The sequence below is a fragment of the Lactuca sativa genome, chromosome 2 (assembly GCF_002870075.4).
Source record: "Lactuca sativa cultivar Salinas chromosome 2, Lsat_Salinas_v11, whole genome shotgun sequence".
Taxonomy (NCBI): domain Eukaryota; kingdom Viridiplantae; phylum Streptophyta; class Magnoliopsida; order Asterales; family Asteraceae; genus Lactuca; species Lactuca sativa.
Window position 1 is genome coordinate 69,295,518 of NC_056624.2, and position 24,822 is coordinate 69,320,339.

The following is a 24,822-nucleotide window of genomic DNA, read 5'->3' on the forward strand; positions in this document are numbered from 1 at the left end:
TTGAATCTCAACATCCCTCATACTTTTATATGTTGATCCGCATATTCTTATCTAGGATTATAACTTATCAATACTGTCAATATCTTTAATTTCAATGAAGTTTAATATCTTCTAAACACAAATACCAATTAATATGTAATGTTGTAACAGGTTAAGAATTTATTGGATGGTATTGGAATTAATGGCACTCATAGGAAATGGATCTGCTGGGATTGAGTCATTTTATTTATTTATTTATCTCAGTGATTTATAATACATAATGTAATAAAAGTGACTTATTTGTCTTTATTTCAAAGTGATGAACAAGGAAAATGGTAAAAGGTTAAATTTTCTGTTCAGTTTGAGTTTGACAATAAAACAGATAGCTAAATACTGCCATTGTGATAATGAATTTGATTTATTTTAGCATCATTGGTGATGAAAACACCAAATTTCCAAATAACTTATGAAAATTAAACAAAACAAGTGAAATACCAAATACGAAAAAAAAAAAAAAAATGTCAACCAAAACCAACATGAATTTCATAAGATGAAGGGACAACATAGACTTACAAATTAACAAACATAACAATACATGTACATGTCTAGTTAACATTTAATAACCCTCAACTTTCTGATCCTCCAACTTTATACCAATTAATTTCAACTCACATGTCTTCACCCCACCTGCCAAAAAACTTGTCACCAATATATGAATGTTTGTATGCCATTGATTCAATAAATCAATATTTTTAGAGTAAACAAAAATACCTACAAAAAGGAGAAGGTTTGTAAATAAAAATTAACATTTAACATTAGTAAATTTCAATATAAACAACTATGAGCATAAGCTAGAATATCTTGCATTTGGAAACATAATCATATCTTAAGAAAAGCTATCAATTACTTCTTATCAAATATTTTTTATAATTGCCATTTTACGTTTTATAGCTTATTTAAATAACTATAAAAAAATATATATATCTTGCATTTAGAAACATAATCATATCTTATCTTGATCAATGTTTGAAGTCGATTTTACATGATCCCATCTCAGCCTACCTGGGCCAAATGATACCATAGTTCTTGCATTAGAACTCCAGGCTTCTACAAGATCACAAATTATAAAAATATTTATGAGTGGTTAAATAAAATTCACACGTTTTAGCAATTTTCGAAGCCATGTTTCAAGTTATTACTAATTTATGCAACCAAATTAGTAAAGTATAGCATATACTCCTACAAGAACATGTAATGTGCATCTACAAGAACATATCAATCGAAAATAAGAACATCATAAAAACCATACTAGAGTACTAGACACAGCTTCTTCCATATAAACAAACCCATTTACAGAATGGAATGAACACCACACTTAACAAAATCAAGTATCCTTGGAAATGTGTTGACCAACATAATCTGTTCCTGCCCAAACATTTCCTCCTACTAATTTGATCAAATCACTAAATTAACCTAGCTCTGCGATATTCAAAATGTTGGGATTTGGCAATAGCCAAAAGGCCTAAAAATGAAACATGGTTGCAACAGCCAATGTACGAACTCGCTCCCTACAGCACCTAATTTTACTCTTACCTCAACAAATATAAAACCGAACATAATCATGTGAAAATACGCATAAAGGATCCACAGTATAATGAAGTAATAATCATGTGAAAATACGTATAAGGGAAAGGGATCCACAATATAATGAAGTAAGAAGGAAAGCCAATCAAGCATATTCAAAAAATCACATCATTCATCCTGAAATCCAAATGTCAAGTAAAATTTGGAACAAGGAGAAAGGTTTTACATGATTCTCGATAAAAGCTGTAGATGAACAGGAACAATAGCACTAACACATTTTTTTCGATGCTCAGATGGCCTTATCTGCCTTGATAACGATGTGATTTCGATAACCCTTTCTTTTAGAGGCAGCTCTCATTCGCGACTCGGCTAGACTGCCCTTCAACAGATCAAAACAAAATTCAGAACGAAATTCTAGAACTAGAAAATCAAATCACAAATGGTTTGCCTGAGGAACGAAGCACCGCGGAGGAGAAGGAAGCACCGGATGTGGTGGTCGCCAAAATCGCCAGAGAGCTAGGGCTCAAAAGGGTAAGTGGAAGTGAGATTTTCGGTGGGTTTTTTCCAAATTAAGGATTAATTTGCGGTATTCCATGGGGTTTTTCTAGGATATCGAGTTTCAACCAATTTGGCATTTGATTGAAAAAATATTAGAGTAATTAATTGAATGAAATCCAATAAAATTCACTGATCAAAAGTTTATGGAAAAGTGGTACTATAGCCATTGAAATTTGTATATTAGCTTGTTTCTGTCAACATGAGATCAAATCCATGTGATCTAAGTTAGTTTATGAAGTCATTTAGCTCATTTGTATATTCTATTGTGATTTCCATGAATTCTATAGATGTTTGTGAATGGAATTAATGATTGTAACCGTGATTCACCATTGGAATGGAATGATAGAAATTTTGAATCAAACTAATCTCAAAATGACTAAACACTAAATCATGTTAAATTATATCAATAACATTTGGGTTAAATGCAAAAGTGACAACGTACTTTCATTAATTTGTTTATTATAGCATCACATTTTATTTCTTTTTATTAAAGCATTGGACTTTGAAAACTACTCAGATACTAGAAATTTCCATACAAATACAATGTGCTTTTCATTCTTATGGTTAGTTAGATGTTTAAAGTATAATGTCGTAGTGTGAACAAAATTTTAAAGCACAATGTCATAATCGGACACAGCTTCTTATATTACTATGAGTTAGTAAGAAGTATATGATATCATTTGTTTGATCAAATAGATTATAGTGGATGATATCATTTTATTCCCTCCATGTTTTATATTACAATGAGTTAGTAAGATGTAGATGATAGTAGATGTAAATAGATAATAGTGAAACGGTGGCATGGGCAGAGGCTTAGTAAAGAGATATGCTTGTTGATCACCAATTGATATGAATTGAATCTTTAGTTATCTTGCCGAATAAAGTGAAAATAATTTTCAACATACTTGGTGCAACATGAAAAACAAAATTGGAAGATAAGTACGTAACACCTAAATTATCACACCACAGGGGTAAGAGGGATAGTTGTTTTAGAAAGAGTATCCAAGGTCATTAACTCTTAGTAACATTTCTAATAATAACAAGGTTCTTTTAGGTTGCCCTCAAGACCCAAATTGAGTAGAATAAATAGAGGATAAATTGGTTTATTAATTATTATGGCTAATAATTAATTAGAAACTAATTGGAAAATATTTTGGGAATTAATTAACAGTTTAGTTAGTTAAATGGTTAAATATGCATTAATCAATAGTTGGTTAATAATTAATTAGAAACTAATTGGAAAACATTTCGGGTAATTATTGTTAGTCAAGGTTTTCTTTCGGAAGTTGCGTGTGGCGAATGTGTGAGTGTCTTTGGGCTCAGCAACCGGAGGGGACTCCGGTATTCCGGATAGTTGTAACACTCAATTTCGGATTTGCTTCTTTATTTGGGAATGCGGCCCAATCTTTAGTGGTCATGGGGCTTAGGGCCTTGGGGAAGGAAGAATTTGGCCCTTATTGGGTGTGGGTGTTATGGTTTAAGTGATCCAAGTGTTCGATTGTGTCTTGGGAGGTCAAGGGTATAATTGTAATTTCATATTTCAGTCTTTTATGAATTTTGGATTTAATTTCGGTTGGTTTTCAGACAAAATAAATTTTATAAAAGTGTAGGGCTTCTCGTTACCTTTTTGTGGATATAAAAAAGGTCAAAAATGGATAAGGGATGCAAAAATTATGATCGTTTGAAGTTAGAGGGGTGTTGGGCCAAAACGGGTACACATGGCGTACAAGGGAGGTACGCATGGCATACATGGGAATTTGGACGCATGTGCATTTAGGAATGCCATACATTCCCCAAGGGAGCGCACTACGTTCATCATGCTAGATTAAAATCCTAATTTAGGGTCTTGGACCCTATTTAAACACCTTAACTCACCTCCAACCCTCATTTCCTTTAGCCTCCATCCTATCTAACCCTAAGAACAAAAACCTAGCCTCTATTTGAGTGATTATTGAGCTTCAAAGTGATTTATGAGTATTTTGGTGCTTGAGGAGGAAGAAGGAACTTCTTGAAGAGTCATTGCTTGACTTGGAGCTTTTGGATTCACGCTTTGTGCACCTAGATCTGTCTTCTGGAGGTATAAAGTCTCAACCTTGACAAATCTTTCATGTAGATCTAGCTAAGTGGTATTTGTTGGGTTTTGTCTACTACAACATCCAATGGTATACATACAACCCTAAATGCATTGGATTTATGTTTTCTCTAATTATACATGCAATATTGTTTCCAAAGCATTAAGCCTACAACTAGCATACAATTGACATTAACATCATAGAAATGAGTTATATAATTATCTCTTTGTTGTAGTTTGCAGTTGTAGCCTTTAAGAACTTAGTGCCTCAAGTGTTGCACCTCAAATGGTTCACAAACACCATGAACAAAGGAAGACTTTTGAAAGAGTATTCTTGCACTAAAAAAATCGGCTCCATGATTCTCCAAGAATGCGCTTTCAAGCAATTTTAGGCCAAGGGGGTGTCATATATATAGTGTATGAATCCAAGGTTCATGGGTAAACCCTAATCCATACACTTAGTCTTATTATCCATGATCCATGAATCAAGTGGGCTAACTCTCTATGGATTCTTCCATAAACTTAGAGCATCATGTATCATAAGCCCAAACTATATATAACTAATTTACATAATTAGTCCCCATTAATTTAATTAGTCTCTTTTGATCACTAAATTAATTCCAAATTAATTCTTGATCAATACTAATTAATTCATATGATTTCATATTAATATATTAAAAATTATAATATATTAACAAATCATAATTAACCTCTTCTCAAAAGTACATCCTATCAAATTGCTCTGGTGAAGGCAACCCAAATGGACAATGCTACTCTCAGGTCAAGTACATACCATTAATAGTTATGGGCTTAGACACCTAATCCAACAGTCTCCCACTTGGATAAGTCTAATAACTATTATTGCAAGTACAACTCCAATATCCCGACTAGCAATCGTAGCTCTTAAAAGCCATTGTCGAACTCTGACCTAGTCAATGACGCATCCATTAGACAAGGGATCATGTATTCCTACATTCTAGATATCATATGGACATGATACATGGATTATAATCATTCTCTCTGTCCATCTGTTATTTCTTGATTTCCAATTTATGACGACCGACTGATTGAACAAATTAGATCAGTCCAGACTTGGCCAAGCACTTTGGGGTTGTCATCACTAAATCATCGAGGGTCCCACAGATATCACTTTTATCCCTCTTAGGGTAAAAGGAATGGATAAAATTCGACTCATATGCTTGCTCTATCTACTCATCAAATCACACACAATGATATGTTTTATAACACCAAGTTACTAGTGCGTTTACATATCATCAATGAGCAACCGACTTATAAACTGCAACTCATATCTCTCGGTTTCAAGAATATAAGATATTATCATCTGACAATCACTCATGATAAAATCCATGAAGTGATTCAAATAAGCGTGGGTTGAATCCAATACTCGAATCTTATTCCAAAAGTACTCATGAACACTACAAGCAAACTTGTGCTATGTCTAAACGCCTTTAGATAAACTACAGACCCATTCATGATAGTCTCGCCACATTGATTACTAATTATTCATCGTATAATGTTTCGAATAATCAACTTAATACTTGAATTAAACAATAGTTATGCCATGCTCCAAGCATGCACACTATGTTTACCTATGGTCATTTCGTTGTGAAATAGATCGATTGACAACATTTCAATGATGCTCATTTCACAATTCCAAATCCTTATCGTAAATGTAAGAATACCAAATTCTTGCCATTGACTGTAATCTATTAGATTCTAAACTTATATGCAATGATCCTCTTATAATGACCATGCACAAAAGTTACAGAGACTTGGCAACAGACATTACAAAGTATTCCAATAGAGAGCAATTCCATGGAAACGGAGTCTCACATTTAAAGTACATTCCTTTGAACATCCTTCTTGCATTAAGTTTTCTAATCTTACACAGATTTAAAGAATAACTTCCACTTATGGAAACATTTCCATATTCCCATTTTGACTATCACTTGTGAACAAGAGTTGCCTCTTTTCAGAATATGTCAATATGGTCTTTTCCAAAATTTACACCATACTTCCAATTGTCCATGAGCAACCAATCTTTGGTAAACCTCAGATTGTCCTCGACAATTGCTTATCATTTTAGTCATGTCCACTTCTAGTCCTTTCCCTTTTAATGCCCTATGAATTTGGAAAATTTAGAACATATGAATATTATAGCACATATAATTGATCCTATATGTGAAGCATGTGGGACACGATTCATGATGTCTTACATAAAGACATGATACTCGACCAGTCTTTTGCTATAATATTTCTGTTTACCATGTTCTCACAATTCGAAATATAAAGAGGGATGCCGTAATCATAATCGAATTTGAGAACGCAATTAATATTTCCATATATAGAATTTCCTTATGTTGAACCATTCCAACATAACATTCATATATATCATTGACTAAATTTGATTAAAATCTCAATCTAAGCTTTTAAAATTGAAATGAAGTATGAATTCCTCTCCCTTAATTATAGCAAAACAACTTTTCAAACTCAGCAACTTTCCGAATTGAAACTTTTGTTTTCTATAATTAACATTGCTAACTTGCAAAACTTACCATAATTGATTATGCTCCCACGAGCATAATAATTATTACTTTACTAGCATAACACTTATGTTCCTACTAGCTTTGACATGTACCCATAAATCAGCTGGACTTCTAGAAATCAATACTTTATTGACTTTCTTACCAAAGTTTAGATTTCTGATAGGAGATGCTTTGATAAGACTTTATCAAAATTATACACATTTCCTTAGATATCTCACATGTGTCTAAACAATTATGAAGAGGGATGCTGTAATCATAATGTTTAGACCTTTTTCCATTGCTCACAATTCGAACTATGAAAAGGGATGCCATAATCATAATCGAATTTGAGAATGCAATTCACACAACCGATATCTCTTTAAAATCTACTTAGTGAAAGCGTTTCCCCACAATCATTTTCATGAATTGGAAAGAAACCTTATGACACTTAGATTTTATGGTGTATGTGTTCCTATCCATGTGACTTTGTCAAACCATAATCATAAGACAAAACTAGTGACAAATCCAAACTCATATGGACTGAACTTGTTCAATCTTCATTTTTTTTCCACTTGGTAGCACAATGCCTACCATTGCTTCCGAGTTGTTATGAAAACAATTAAGAACTCATAGAACTCATATGCATAGTCAACTTTAACTGGAATGGCACAGAAAGAAGAATATGCCAACACAATAAGTTGCAAACCTCAAGTCGTGTGCTAGCGATAAACAATAGGCTTTATTCTTGATTAGTTCTTGAAATTTTTTCAAGATCTTTAAGACTCCCACTGACCTCTTGACATATAAGTTTCTCTTTGTCAAGTACCATTACTTGACAACAAATATCAAGAGTTAGTGCGGATTCTTATCAAGATAAACACTTCACACAATTGGTCTTAGTTGGTCTTTGTCTTATCCAAGACATCACAACTTACCAATTGCAAATGTACAAGAGTAAGAAACACTTTACTCTACATTTGATGAGTGTTATAAACCTTCCTAAGATTATGTCACTCAAGGTTACAATCTTGGAGTGTTACTCTAAGACTCGATTTTGGAATGAAGTATGATTCATCTTTTGATTTAACTATTTCAACAATTCACAATTCCTCTTCTTAGCTACAAAAATGCACTAAGATGTCCTTAGAGGATCAATTGTGATATAATTTTTCATAATCATTAAGATGATCATAAAACACGATACTAAAGTACTCTCTTATCTTTTTAGATTGGAGAAACTTTTATCTTTCTGCCTAATTTGATTCTTCTCATTCGTCCTGCCATACATTGAAACTTTTCCAATGTTTCAGAATTATACTTAAGCTTGTAAGCATAACCATATTTACTAACTTTTAGTAAATCATGAAAAATAGTCTTATCGATCTTTGTGGTGGACCTGACCAGCGTACAACCAAGTGTACCCAATCTCCTAGTCCTTTAGTTGACTCACATATACATGTAAACACGGAATTAGTCTTAATTTCCCAAAGATGAAAATTCTTATTCATCACACAATACCAGATGCATGATTCCAAGTTTCTATCCAACTGAAACTTGGTTGATGAGAATCTTTCATTATTTGGTAAATTATGACACTGCCACAAACGAAAGAATCAAATCCAATCGTTATCAATGAAATCATATAAACAACAATTTTCACAAATGCCGTTGTAAGGAAACTTAAAATAAGATAAAAAACTTTTCTTTATTTATAAAATTGAGGAAAACTTTTCCTTACAATACAATTAAAAATGAAAACTATGTTGTTATCTATTCCTAAGCAATCTACCACAACTCTTAAGCAACAACTCAAAATTCTGATCACCGAACCATACGATCGAAATTCATCTCTTCACAATCAGAATCAACTTACTTTTCTTTTAAGCTTCCTTTCTTTTCTTTGATTCTACAAAACATCAAAATGTGACCCTGTCACATCATGTATTAAGAATCTCCAAATAGGAACTTAATAGAGTTAGATAGCGGACTTACTTGAAGCATAGTTAAACTTTTTGACTTTACCATCGTTATGAACTTTCAGGTAAATTGGGAAGCTTCGCAGCCAATTCCCCTTCTCTTGGCAATAGGAACATATGGACTCTTTGGGAATGGTACACGAGACTATATCGGACTTAGCCTTTCTCTTTACCATTGGGTCAAATGACTTGACCATGGCCGATCCCTTTCCATTTGGAAGGGAAAGCTTTTCTGGACTTCCAATGTTACCATTGTCAATGTCCATGGAAGTTTGGGGAGTAGATCTTCCAATCAAGTTTGCTTTACCAGTGCGCCAAATCGTTGCTGATTCAGCAGCAACAAACAAATAGGTAAGATCGATAAGGGTCATGTCGTGGTCTGTCATATAATAGTCATTAACGAACCCGCTATATGACTCATGAAGTGATTGAAGAAACTAGTCGATAGCCAACTTCCTCGAGACTTCGACATCCAACTCTCCCAGCCTGTTAATATGTGACTTAATCTCCAAGATCTGAGTACACACAGACTTTCCATCTTTGTGTTTGCTTGCCAATAGGGCTCGATTGACCTTGAACTTTTCAAGTATTTGAACTTGTGGGTTAGGGAGAATAATTGGAGGAGGTAGAGGAAGTGAAGTATGATTTCCAGTCCCATTAATGCACGATAAATGGATTAATCTTTCACCTTGATCGCCATGTGGGATATCATCTTTATTAGGAAAGCCTTTTCTAAAAGGATAAGTAGGACCATAGTTGTCATAACTAGACATCTATGTGGGATAAATTCAAGTTAGTTGATTTAAGTCCTTAATATAACACCCAAATGAAATACTAAGGCTAGGACCCAACACAATATTTTACAATTTAGAAAAGGGATGTCGTAATCCAATTGCAAAATATTTGAAGGTAGGTAAATGACGATTTACCAATTTCCACCATGAAAAACGAAATAGATTATTAAGTTTTAATTGGATTGAAACTCCTAGATCCTTTAAGATTCATTGAACTTTTCAATGGCATGTTTAAATCTCGATTGTGCCCTTCAAGTTTGTGACTGGGATGCCGAGGATCGCAAACAAGGTGTGAATAACCATGCAAATTAGCTTGGTACACTTAATGTCACAAATCACCTAATCAAGGTGCCGGTTAACCACACACGCTCTATTTATCTATGATTAACATCAATATACCTTTTGCCACACACTGTCAGTCTCATATTAGTGTGTCGGTTAACCACACACGCTCCACTAACGACTTAACAAGGTGCAAAGTGCAATTTCATGAATTAGCATCATTTTCACATTTTTCCTAAAGTAACTAAGATTGGGAGTTTAATTAAAGTTTAGTTACTTTATAATTATCATTATACTTTTAATGAGAATTAATTTACTATCCTACCCGTTTGGCTAACGACCCTCCACTAGTCAAGGAAGCGGTGGGTGAGAGTGGACACCTATTAAACTGCCATTTTATAGGCAGTAACCTTATACCCCCTATAGACTGGCTTCGTGAGTGAGGTCTACTAACGGTAAGACAGACTTATTCTTATACATGTGTATATATATATATATATATATATATATATATATATATATATATTAACTTATAATATTATAATAGTATAAGGGTTGACTTTTAAATTTTAAAATTCTAACGTTTGGAATTAAAGTATTCATAGGGGGTAACTTTACAAATTCCAAAACGTGAGAGCAAGTTACCATTCAAAAACTTTTAGTTTCCATAACTTATGAGTTTAATATGATTTTTATGAAAGACTTTTCAAGTTCCATAACTTGAGGACAAGTTATAAAAGATTTTAAAACCATTTAAAATGACTCTTAAAATTGTGACCTTTCATTTTCCATAACCTATGGGTTTTAATGACCTTTCAAAAGAAAACCTTTTCATTTTCCATAACTTGAGGACAAGTTATGGATTTCATTAAAACATTTAGTTCATTACAATAATCAAATAATACTACATAATCTAGATTAAACTCATAAGAACAAGATAATTCATATCGTCAATCTTCAAGAAATTAGCCTAATCATATAAACTAATACAAACCTTGAAATTATGACAATTATCTTTTAATTGGACAAGCATGATCATTAACTTATGAAAACACAAATTTCATGGTTCAAAAAACAATTTGGGGTAATGATCCTAATCCAATTTCTGGCTAAACTCGAAAATCTGCACACCGGGACACCTACTCGACGAGTTCATGAGCTGGACTCGCCGAGTTCATGGGTTAATGAGTGGACTCGTCGAGTCTGATAATGGACTTGGCGAGTTCAACTGATAGAATGCAGAAATTCGACTTTTCCAGCTTTGAACAATTAGCCATGCATCAAATATAATAGAAAACAACCCATGGCTCTGATACCACTGTTGGGGTTTGGATACTACAACATCCTATGGTGGACATACAACCCTAAATGCCTTGGACCTATGTTTTCTCTAATTATACATGCAATATTGTTTCCAAAGCATTAAGCCTACAGCTAGCATACAATTGAAATAAACATCATATAAATAAGTTATAGAATTCTCTCTTCGTTGTAGCTTGTAGTTTTGGCCTTTAAGAACTTAGTGCCTTAAGTGTTGCACCTCAAATGGTTTACAAACACCATGAACAAAGGAAGACTTTTGAGAGAGTATTCTTGCACTAAAAAATCAGCTCCATGATCCTCCAAGAATTTGTTTTCAACCAGTTTTAGGCCAAGGGGTGTCATATATGTAGTGTAGGAATCCAAGGGTCATGAGTAAACCCTAATCCATACACTTGTGCTTATTATCCATGATCCATGAATCAAGTGGGCTAACTCTTTGTGGATTCTTCCATAAACTTAGTCTATCATGTATCATAAGCTCAAACTATATATATATATATATATATATATATATATATATATATATATATATAACTAATTTACACAATTAGTCCCCATTAAATTAATTAGTCTTTTTTTATCACTAAATTAATTCCAAATTAATTCTTGATCAATGCTAATTAAATCATATGATTTCATATTACTATATTAGAACTTATAATATATTAATAAGTCATAATTAACCTCTTCTCAAAAGTCCATCCTATCAAATTGCTCTGGTGAAGGTAGCCCAAATGAACCATGCTACTCTCGGGTCAAGTACATACCAATAATAGTTTTGGGCTTAGACACCTAATCCAACAATATTTTGTTTTGAATTTGGTCCTTTTGAGGTGGTTCTTGTGAAAAGAAGTTACTCCAGAACCTTTGAGCTTGATATTTGGTCCTTGTTGAGGCTATGGAGCCATAAAGTTTGGATCTTGATGGGCAAAAACCTTCCATACATTATTTGGTAGTCATTTGATGCATTTTGGGGACTTAGGGTTTTGATTTTGGTCCCATTGGTTTATGCTAAGTCATAAAGTAGGAAACTTTATGACTTAAGAAGTCCCTTGAAATCAGATCTGGAAGTTTAGATTGAGGCCTTAAGGTATTAAGAAGTTTTAAGACGTTTTGGAGTGATTTGGACCCTTGAAGTTCATTTTTGGTGGTTGGGATTCATTAAGCCATGAAAAGGCTTAAAGCTTTCGATTTTATGGATTAAGTCACTGATATGAAGCTATTTTGAGGATTTAGACGTTGGACTTAAGGTATTAAGACGTTTGGTGTGAGATTTGGTCAATGGCCAGGAACGCCATGCATTCATCTCGGGAACGCGACGCGTTCATGCAAGGGGTCCCGATCTGTAGTCTGGCAATGAACGCTCTACGCTCCACCAAGGAACGCAACACGTTTGGTTCATCAGTGAGTTTTTAGGATCTTGTTCATGGGATTGTTTTGGGTTTGTTTCATTTTGGACTTGTTGTTTCGGCCTTTGGGTCATCCGAGATTTATTATTGGATAAGGAATTATTGGGCTTTAGGATAAGGCCCATACGGGTTGGGCCTAATTTGGAAAATTAGGCTATTAGTGGGCTTATGGATCTTATAGTATTGGGCTTTTTGATTTTGGGCTTAGGCCTCAGTTTTGGTTCATGTTGGGTCACAGGTAAAATGGTCATTTTATCCCAAGTATGGATCATGGATTATAGTTTGGAACCCAATTGTTAATTGGGTGTTATTTAGGTGTTGATAGCTCGGGAAGTCGTCAGAGCAGCAGCTAGGGACTTCTTTCAGTGAGCTTCTGCACTCGAGGTGAGTTTTCTTACTGGGTTTAGTAGGTTGAAGGCACCAATTTCGGCCCATGTTTATGCTATGTTAGTATGCTAGCTGTCCGTGTGACCTTGGCATGTATATGTGTTTATATGCTTTCCGGGCTAAGGTCCGATTCTGGGCGGGGTCTGATGACTATTTTTATGTATGTATCTATATTGCATGTGTATGAGTTTATTTGATATATGTTATATGCATGCTGGCGGGGCCCGATGTCGGGCGGCACCTGATGTCAGACGGGGTCCGTAGCCAGGCGATGCCCAATGACTAGACGAGGCCCAATATATGTTTATTTTATGTTTGGTATGTGGTATTTGGGGAACTCACTAAGTTTTGTGCTTATAGTTTGTGGTTTATGGTTTCGGGTACTTCCGGTTCGAAGGGAAGGGCCCGACTTGATCGCAGCGCATACACCCATGTTTTCCGCAATATGTGATATTTGGGACCAAACTCTAATAATTGTCTTATTTTGAAATGCTTTTAAATATTTGGATAAAGTTACAATAGTGTTTTGATTATAATAAAAATGAACTTTTTACCCTTGTTTTTTGGGATGTTACAATGGAGTGCAAAACATAGGAAGGGATCCAATGCTATAAATAGAGCCTTAGAGATTTCATTCTTGCTTGCACCTTGGCTTGAAGTTTCACCAACCCTTATTACTCCTCCCTTAGGGATGATTTCTAACCCTCTTAGGGTTTTTTTTATTTCAATCTTTGGTGTCATTGGGTGTGATACCATTAGAGAGATTTTGGTTTGGGACCTCTCATCTAAGCAACTTCGAGGAAGACAAGATCAAGATCTCAAGCATGGAGATCAAGGGCTACATAAGACGTATGTTTTTCTTCTTTATGTTTTTATGTTTCATAGGGTAGCTGTAATTAGTATGAAACTATAGATCCTAGGGTGCATGTACACTTAGATATATCATAGTTTGATTTTTTCCCCTACCTAGTTTAAGTGTATTTGAGGCATAAAATCCCCAACAGTGGTGTCCGATCCATTGGTTCATAGTGACTATCACCCTTCATTCACATTTTCTGTAAATTCTGGTTTGAGATTGAATGAAAGAAGAAAAATTTGAAACCGAGAAACCCTTTGTCTCAGCTCACGACGGGACAACATTATGGTCACGACGTGAGCCGCCTAGATTAGGGTTTTCCTTTTATTTTTTATTTTTTCAAATTTGAAGATCTATTAAATATGGATAAATACCAAATTTAAAATGTTTTGAATATGAAAAATTAATAAATATTATTTAAATATGATTATTTCAATTTGAATATTTTATATATTATTTAAATAGTGAATTTAAATATTTAATATTATTTATAATAGTGATTTATAAATTTAAATACTAACCCCTCATGACTTATTAATTATTATATTGTGCCGTCGCAATTAATTAGAATTAATATTAGAGAACTAAATTTAAAGAGTATTAAGTTAACCCTTATATATATATATATATATATATATATATATATATATATATATATATATATATATATATATATTAGAATTATATTTATTACATGTATAAAAAAGTTACAACATGCGCCCTCGCATGCTTAAATATTTACATTATCAGTCTTACCATGACTAGGCTAACCTATTCTGATGTAGGGGTTTAAGGAGGTCTCTATGATTCCTAATGAGGTCAGTTTTTAATATGCTTCGCTCTTACCACCTGCATCGCCCTATTGCATTTTGAGAATGAAGTTACCGAATGGGTTTGATAGTGATAATAGTCAATCTAAAATTATTAGAAATACAAGTATAAAACAAAAATCCTATTTTATTAATAGAATGTGAAGTTCATGATATCCATGAAAATTGCACATTCTCTTTATATTCTATTGATAGAGCTCGTGTGGTTAATCGACACATCAATCTATAGTATAGTTGAGAATGATATGGAACTCATGAATCTCAAGCGTAACTTGAGTCGGGGACCATGAAATTTTGCATGGTTAATTCATAATCTATGTAAAGTGAATATTATGTTATCCATAAAAGTTGCACATTCTTTTTATAACTTGTTGATGGAGCCCGCATGGTTAACCGACACGTCAATTTAAGAGTATAAGTAGAGAATAATTTGGAACTCATTAATCTTAAGTGTAAGTAGAGTCGGAGACCATGCAATTTTGTATGGATGGTTCACCACCTGTTCGGTGATCGGCGACGACCCCGTTTTTGAGTTTCAGATGAACATAATCCGAGATTAACATGCCATTGATAGTCAATAAATCTCAAAGATATAGGAATTTTGTGGTGATCGAAATTAGCAAAGGGCTTTGTGTACCTAAATAACTTTATGGTGTGTTTACGACATCCCTTTACACATCATGGAGCCAAATATGGATCCTAACCTTCTTAAATAATTTTATTTATGGTGATTATTTTCTAAGGATAAGTAAAACAAACTATAATGGGAATTTATATTGAATGATGTCTATAACCTTATTCACTAAAATTTACTGCTATAAAATGTTTGAAGGGATTAGCTATAAGGATGATCAATCTTTTCAAATTTGTAGTTCAGGAATAGTTCTCATAAATGAAAGGAAAGATAATGCCTTTAATAAATCTCTTCCAAGGTTACTCCAAACATTGCATTCTAATATATTAGAAAGAGCATTTATCAAGTTTACATTGTAAACTAACATATTGAAGTAAAATAGAATTTCCTTGAGTTAGAAGTTAACTAGGGTTAGTTAAGTAGCTAACATGTGCATATGATTTTTTCACTCTTATTTTGAGATGAACAACTTAGAATGTCCATGAAGGAGTTATGTGGCATGTTGAGGTTTCTTTTTGGAAGTAATATAGCCAATCATAGAAACTCAAACTTCAATACACTCCCATATTTGTACTGTCATAAATAGAATTGTCAAGAAGAAGAAAGCCAATTGCCCATGGGTGACTCTTGCATGTATGATATTTGATATGTATACCAGGCGCGACCCGATGCCAGGCGGGGCTTGATGAGTATATTGTATGTTATTTATCTTTGTGATTCTTGCATGTGTTTATATGTTTATATGTATACCAGGCGGGGCTTGATGAATGTGATGAGGCGAGGCCCATCTCATATTTTTGACAGATTCGTTCCGAGCAGGGTGTGATGTTGGGCAATTATATGTTTGATATGTATGGTATGTGGTATTTTGGGGAACAAACTAAGCTTCGTGTTTATGGATTTAGCTTATATTTTAGGTACTTCTAGATCCAAGGGGAAGAGCTCGGGGTGATCACATACCACACATCACATTGTTCCGTATTTTATTCGACTTTGATTTATTTGGTTGTTTTGGTTATACTTTGATTCTATTATGGTTTTATGAACATGTTTTGAAAGATGGTTTTATTATTCTAAAAATTAAAATTTTTGGTCTTGATTTTTGAGACGTTACAATACTAGTTCCCTGACAAGTACCTATGAATCTTGGTTACAACCACTTACCTACTTTCATATGGTAAGAATCAACCTATCCAATTCATATTAGTATTCTTTCATAAATGCTCCCATAATTATGAATATCTCTGAACTTTTAGAATAATAAGATTATTCATGGATTAAACATGTTAACATACAACACATCAAGTATTATTGGGATATGATCATCTAATTAATACTTGTTGTGTCTTATATTAATGTTAGGATATAAATCCTTGAACGACCGATTAGATTCTAAACAGAAAACGAATAAAGAACAAGAACAAGACAATGATTCAAAATGTGCTTAATGATTATAAGTCACAACCTCATAAGAACTTGATAAAGAATTGCTACTGTAGAGGCGTGTTTAGGGTTACAAGAATATTGTCACAGTTACAAAACCTGGCATATGCATGCACCTTAAATACTCTAACCCTAATTATTAATACCAGGTGGACATGCCCAACCCGGGTACAAAAATGGACTTACAAAACAGCCCAATGGTGCAATACTAATAACCAACAATCTCTCACTTTGCGTCAATTAAGGCGAGAGGCTCTTCACTTCTGAGTCTTCTTTGTGGTTTTGAAGACTTCGGACATGACGGCGAGCAATGTACTGCAAAAAGAGATGTACCACCGAATCATATAATTAAAGTTCTTCCTCATAGCATCATCGTTCAACATGCACTTGTTGATAATCTCCAAAATGAATTCTATGCACGAAGTGGAGAATAAGTGTTTGTCAGGTAAAACGAAGAGACATTTTTGAAAGTCTCCTCGAGCCTCTAAACCGTGATGAAACATCATAGTCCAATTGTCCTTCTCTATCTTTCCCATCTTTATCTTGTTTATATTTTTCGCTTTGCCGATAGGAAGGACTGTGGGTTTCTTGGACAAAACACTAGAAATATCAGTGTCTAGTTTCACAACTTCATAGAGATAAGAGACCAACATTCGCTTAATATGCCCCACAAGAGGCTTATACTTCTTCTCGTCCTTCAATAGAAAATGAAGAAAAATAATCCATCTATATGGATTTAAACATGGAAGATCAGCGAGAGAAAATTCATGTACTTTGTTGTCGGATCCTCTTGTTGTCTTAAATTTGACATTAGCAAAGCTATCTGTCTCGACTGGGCCAATGACCTTCACAAGAGCTATCTTTTGAGCGCTCCATGGTATTGTGGCTTGGCGTTCTTCAAATAAAATTCCATCAACAGTTTGTCTGCTTTCGCATCGGATGGAGGAGCGTTCATTACAACCTCAAAACTACGAAACAGGAATGATTTCGAAGTCATATACATATCAAACTGTGAATCAGCAATATTGTCAATCTCAAATGAAACAACTAGTTTAAGCCAGTGAATGTTTAGACTTTCAACTGCTTCATTTACAATTCGCTCCATGGTCCACTCAGGACATAATGTCTTTCGGATTTGTAGAGTGAGCTGAGCTTCACGTTCGACTCTTTCTTTTTCTTCAGCCTCTCTCGCAATGCGATCATTTTCATCAAGTTTGCTGTCACAAGCTTTTCTTTTCAATTTTTCATTCTTGTATTCTTTTTCTTCTTCTTCACTTTCCACAAGTTTGCCTTTTCCTTTTGAATCTAAAGCTTCATTACCCTTCGGTTCATTTCACACTTTTGGAGGTTGTTCTTTAGACTCTCACCCTTGTTTTGGAATGATTGGGGTCTCCGAAACACCTTCTATCTGATTGAGCATTGCTAGAGCGGGGCGAAGCTTGTCGGCAAGATGCCTACGAACTGTGAGAGTAAGCAATGGGTCATGAGCATCGATTATGTTGTTGAGCAAGGCATTGACATACCCAATATAGATTTTGATGACTGATCATTTAGATTTAAGATCTACGATTTCGATATTAGCCTGAGTGAGTTTGATAGACAACACTTTGATCCTGGTAGTTTTGTAGCTAGCTCATCCATTATTTTGCTTTCAGACGCCAAGTCTGCTTGAAGTTTCATAAGCTGAGAGGAGACTGGGGTTTGGAAGGTAGAGTGGTCTATCTGAAGAGTTGTGTGAACCTTCTCGAGAGCATTTTCGCATTGCGAAGGGAGGTGCTAAGATTCTCAATCGCCTTATCGCCGTTGGAGGTGTTTGTCTCAGCGACAGTCTTGAGGTCTGTCATGAATGTCTAAGCGTCAGTAATTAGTTTTTTGACTTTTTCAGTCGCCTCTTTGCATGAAAGAGCAGAATCATCAACGACTTTGTTTTCCATTGCCAAACTGGCAGCATGTTCTGTAACCAATGTATCAAGCATAACCTTGACTGCTGTTTCGGAGTATGCAGTGCTAGAGGAGGCTTGGTAGGAGTTTAGCAAGAAGTCCAACTTCTCATTGATAGCTTTGAGATGCTTTTGAGTGACTGTGTCACACCCCAAAACCGAGAACGACAGAATACGTTCTGGGGTGGAGGACGTCATGTCAAGTATCACAACATATGCAGTATAGTAATCAAAGTACAACAACCATTTGATTAATAGTAAAAATTTTACATAGGTTGCATTACATAGAACATCAAAGTAAATACATAATATTGTATAGATGCAGCTTGGTTCTAGGCTGACTTCGCAAAAGCTCTCGGGATGTACCTGTCTATCGATGACCTAAGAATACAAGTTATTTTGAAAGCGAGTATCAACATTTTTATAATGCTGGTGAGTTCATAAGTATTTAGTGGCATTTGTATAATTACACATTTTTATTGAAAATAACCTTATGGAAGATAGCAGTTTAGAATCAACAGTGTATTAGAATTCTACCCAAAAAACCCTGTATTTTCAAATAAAAACAGTCTCCTACCAAGACTCGACAGATTTATGTTTAAAGGAGTAATTTCCCCAAAATGCTATCATTACCAAAATATAGTTTTTACTTAAAAGGGATTGAGAGAAAATCACAAGTAAAAATAATAGGGGAAAAATAATATATACTTCAGCAGTAATATTGCTGACTAAAGTAAATGAAACATAGACTCCAGGAGGGTATTGAATGAACAATACGTCTGGTTCAGTCTAAAGGTGAATAAAACATAGGTTCCAGGAGAGTATCGAATGAATAATACGCTTGGCTTACTCTAACACAAGGAATCACAGACTCCAGACAGTATCAAATGAACGATACAGCTAGCAAAGTCTAAAACAAGGAAACACAGACTCCAGACAGTATCGGATGAACGATACAGCTAGCAAAGTCTAAAACAAGAGGTGAATGTGAACTCGTATGTAACCATGCTGATTGACGATAGAGTATCTGATGACCCTCCAGGTCACACGTAGAGTTAGTGACATTATGTCACCCATGGGCCTTACCGGCGCGGACTGTAGCTAGCAGTCAGGGTGCGGGAGTGTAAATCCCGTATAGATCTATACACATGATGTTCACTCTCCCTCCAGGAGACCCTGGTTACATGGCAATGGCGCTATGAAGCGTCGTAGAGGGAAATAGTGTGTCACATTCTATCTAAAGTATTATAATAATAGTATAGACTCGCGAATAAACTGACTCCTGAGTAATTTTTCGTACTAAAGAGAGAGAGAGAGAGAGAGATAGATAGAGAGAGAGAGAGAGACAGAATCTCCTAACTATTCCTATAATAGTTACTAGGGTTCTAGAAACATGAATAATGGACGGATGCCTTTACTACTCAAGGCGATGAATTGGCTGAGAGAGCTTTTATGTCCATATTTGTATACATGATATATAACTAATATTTAAACGACCTTCAGACGGATAACCGATACCCAGAAGCCACATCCAAACAAGGAAAAGGAATCAAAGCGAGTTAGCCTTCCTAAGTCCTTTAAACATTACTTATATAACTATACATATACGGGCATGCATTTAACAAAATAAACGCATAATGGAAACATAGGTAAAAATTTTGGAAAACTTTATAAATAAGAATTTATGACTTGATGTCAGTTTATAAAACAAGCTTTGAAAAACTTTGGTAAACCTTTAATAAGAAATTACGACTTGATGTCCCTTTAGTAAACAAGCTTTGAAAAATGACTTGATAAAATAGTTTAAGTGAAGAAAACCTTTGTTTAAAACACTGCTGTAATAGGTTTTGAAGGAAAACATACAGCACGGAAGACAGTTTGAGAAAAGATCTAAACAAATAAAAACGTTTTGGAAGACCATCTGAAGTATTATACTTGGTAAAATAGATGAAAGTGTAATAAATCCTTTTGCATATGGGTTATTAATCACATATGATTGATATGATAACTAGCATGTTTCAACTTGTATTCCCCTCATAAAAGCATTTAAAGACATTTAAAAGGTTAATTCAGGGGTATGAACTCACATGTCGTGGGTGATTCGGATGGACGGACGATATAGGATGCTATGTGTCAATTGAGGTCTTGAACACACACCTGGATCCTATTTAGAAAGTAATGATACATTTAAGTATCCAATTAGTCATTTAATAACTAATTAAGCAAGTAAAGACCCTCTAATGCATGAAAACACCTTGTTTCAAGTGCTAGAAGTGTTAAGGGTTGCATCTAAGGAGAGTGTGGTCTCACTTTGGAGTTTACTCCTCAAATGGTAGTGTCTAGGGGTGTTTATAGTTTTGGAACCATATCCACCATGATTTTATGGCCGAAAACTCATGGGTGGGGTGTATTTGTGTGTTTTAAGGCTTCTTGCTTCACAAGGAAAGGTTCTAGGGTTGATTCAAGGGCTAGGGAAGTGACTAGGGTTCAAAATGGACACTTTATGGAGTTTACGGTTTTTGAACCACTACTTAGGGAGTTTATGGTCGTAAACACATGAGTTTACGGCCGTAAACTCATGTTTTTCCATTGTTCATGTGTTTTGGTGGTTGTAGGCTAAGCATGCAAAGTTCTAGACCCAAATACAAGCCATACAAGGTGTTAAGGGCACTTAAACACCCTTTGGAGGTGTTTACGGTTTTTGGAGATCCGCAAACCATAAACACATGTTTATCCCCTTAAATTCATGTTTTGGGGTTCTTAGATCATTCATGCAAGTCCTTAGCCCATTTGCTAAGCATTGGAAAGGTTTTGGAAGGGTTTTGGGGCATCAAAACCCTCTTTTAAGGTGTTTACGGTTTTGGGATGTTCCCAAACCGTAAAATCTTGTTCTTCGGGTTTTTGAGAGTTTAAACCTCGAATTTGCAAGTATGATAAGCGAAACCAAAAGCTAGGAAGGTTAACTTACCGTTTTGAAGCTCGAAGGGGCGTTTTTGACCAAAACCTGATTTGTAGAGAGAGAAAGTAGAGAGAGGAGGTTTCTAAGGTGTGAAAAGGTTGGGATGAAACCCACTCAACCCTTATATAGGGTTGAGTTTACGGCCTGGGTGGGGGTCCACCCAACACCAACCGCAAACGGGGTTTTTCGTGACTTCCGTTAAACACGACAAATTTTAAATTATACCTCCTTATTTTTTGTTTGCTTGACGAATATTATTTAAAATATTCCAACGGGCTTAAATCCGGCCAAAAATATTTTGAAATAAATTTGGCTAATTTTTGGATTGCTTAAATGCGGAGGCAAAACAATTGGAAATTTCGGGTTGTCACATCATCCCCCCGTTAGAGGGAATTTCGTCCCGAAATTAGAGTTTAGGCAAGAAGTAAGGATGAACAATCGAGACGAGAGATTAGGGTACTTCCTATTCGGTTGGTCCTCGCGCTCCCAAGTGAACTCCGGTCTTCGCTTGGCATTCCAGCGAACCTTCACTTAACGGGATGCGGATTTCGTTTCGTCCGCTTGATCGCTCAGTTCGTGATTTCCTATAGGTTTTTCTTCCCAAAGTTGGGTTTCCATTGATTTCAATATCAAAAAGTGGGATTTCGAGAGTTACGTCGGGCAAGCACCTTTTCAAGTCTAAGACGTGGATCGATTTGGGGTGGAATTTATGGAATTCCGGAAGTAGTCGTGGTCTGACAAGGGTTGGACGAATTCTTATAAAGAATCTTGGATGGTCCTAAGCTCTCAGAAAGATAGAGCCTTTCAGTACTTAGAACATAATGTACTTCTATGGTGAGATCATCACTGGCGTGATCGCCATTTTGAAGTTCCAAGAGTTCTCTCATACCGTGGGTGTAGTTCTTCGGGTTGGTTCTTAGAAGGCTTCGGTTATCCTCGAATTCTCATTTCCTACTGATTGGCTCTCAGAGGTTTTCTGGATCATCGTATGTATTGGCTACACATTGGCATGTATTGGTTTCGTGGCATCTGTCTCGACCTAGTGCAAAAATGGACCTGCACTTCTGATTCTTGAGGTGTTTCTAACGGAAACTCTCAAGGTCGGTGAGATAGGGTTTTACCAAACGATTGTTTAGAAAGTTTTAAAATTTTCATCATCATCTAATTGAAGCGTTCACAATATGATTCCTAACGGGAAAGAATCATGCTCCTACTCGCTTTGCTGTTTCATGGATAGCAGTCTCTGTTCAGAGATAACTTAGCCCTTAGAGATTTTCTGAAGTGTTGGACTATCTCGGGAGGTGGTTCTACTATTTCTGTGTGAGATAGTATCCTTGGAACACCTAGTAGTCCAATGAATCTCTAATACATGCCCTATTCTATAAGGTGTCAGTTCATTCCAGTTGCAGAAAGTGCGTGTTCTTGTATAACCCTTCGACTAACACCTAGACTGGTGTCGAGTCTATAATATCTTCGGGATCTGGGTTATAAGGCTTAACGCAACCTACTTTTGTACTTTATTCAAGTATTTTTGGCTGCGGAGGTTATCCTGAGGTTCTTGGCATTCTAGTATACACTTCGGAGAATGCAGTCTATCGTCTATAGGGCGACGGTGACTCTTCCACGTGAGGAGGCGGGGTGTCCTAGGCACTACCCTCGGTAACGGGGTGGACGAAGTGCCGGAGTAGTGCGTGTATCCCTTACAACTAATCTTCCGGTGTTTCTAAGTATCCTCTATCTAAATCAAATCTAGAGAGCATAGGGTTCCGTCACTCGAAACTTTCAATTCCTCATCCACTCTTCTCAGAGTTTAACCTGTCATAGCTTTCAGGTTTTCGGGATCTCTATTGAGATGCTTAATTCGTGGGATTAAGCGTGAATGGATGGCCATAGTCAACGTTTTGACTCTTACGTCTTGAGTTATCTTCAAATCTGAGAGTGTTAGCTACTAGGTTGGCTTAACCGGGATGCCAACAACTTCGAATTTGTGGTTATTTTAGTAGCTCAGCCCGCAGTGGTTCTCTTGACTCCAGCTCCTATTCTATGGGATAGGACGAAGAGTTTTTCTATAAAGTTCGCGGTATGGCTCATACTCAACTTAATCACTAATACTTGGTGTATGCAAGCCGCATATAATTGAGATTGACGGGATGTTCAGTTGTGCGGCCCCACCCCAAACCCACAACCCAACGACGAACAGGGAGTAGGGAGGAAGCACACATCTTAAATCTTATTGATCTAATTTATATGCCACTCTAATGCATATACTCAGTAGTAGCAAGTTAATCCCATGAGTTCCTTCTCTTGATTCACGAATCTGATTATGAGGTGCTAAGGGTCTTTCTGGGGGATCTACGGAGTAGGTTTTGGGTGGTCATCGTCTTCTGGAATACCTGTAGTGCCTTTCGCTTCGGGTTCTATCTTGCCTAAGGAAGGGTTGGTTAACAGCGCATGATACCCTTTTCCTGGGTATTTCGGAAGGTTTTAGATAAGAGAGGCGACCGATGGATTGCATTAGGTTTTATTATTAAGTTCGGAAAACTTTTATTTGCCGAAATGGCTATGGTGAAAGTTCTCTTTACACAGCACTAGGATCTTACACATGGTTGCACTAAGTCGAACCATGATTGATACGGGCGTCGAAGTTGGCATACATCGACCTGATATGGAATGAAGGTCGATAGGACCATGTGCTGAACGGGCACACAAGTTATTGGTGTCTCGGGTTTCGTCCATGGTATCTCTATCACGGATACTTGGATCGATAGAATCGACGGGGAACTCTAGGGGGTCATGATGTTTCAGAATAATGTACTTTTCATGAATGGATTTCTCATGAGGCCTCTCTGTAATCGCCTAGTATACACTAGTCATGTATAATTAAGGTGGAAAGGACTGTTGACTGAGCGACTCCGCCCTAAATCCACAACTCAACGAGGAACAGGAAATAAGGCAGCATCACTCACTCGAGGTCTATCCATCTTAATTATACATGGCCTTAACGTATATATCGGGCCATTATAGCTTTACCTGATGGACTTTTAAATTTTACAACAGTGCTGCTACTTTCGCCTTAACGGGAGAGTAACTACATTTAGAATTAATCATTTAATGTTTTCGGTTAGTTATTTAGAATTAAGAGACGTACCAAAATTCTACCGGATTCATTGATGCTTCCCTTAGGTATTAGAGTTAGACTCCTCCTGCGCCTTTTTCGTTTCTTTCAGTTGGGCAGTCCTGTTTGAAGTGCC

The 24,822-nt window shown here is 35.7% G+C and overlaps 1 long non-coding RNA gene across 1 annotated transcript; it reads right to left on the reverse strand.

Moving 5' to 3' along the window:
• Positions 1–495: 495 nt before the first annotated feature.
• Positions 496–2,354, reverse strand: LOC111876971 (uncharacterized). Its single transcript, XR_002845199.2, has 2 exons — positions 1,790–2,354; positions 496–1,086 (listed from the first exon to the last, which is right to left on the reverse strand). It is a non-coding gene; the product is annotated as an uncharacterized LOC111876971 (long non-coding RNA).
• Positions 2,355–24,822: the final 22,468 nt, after the last annotated feature.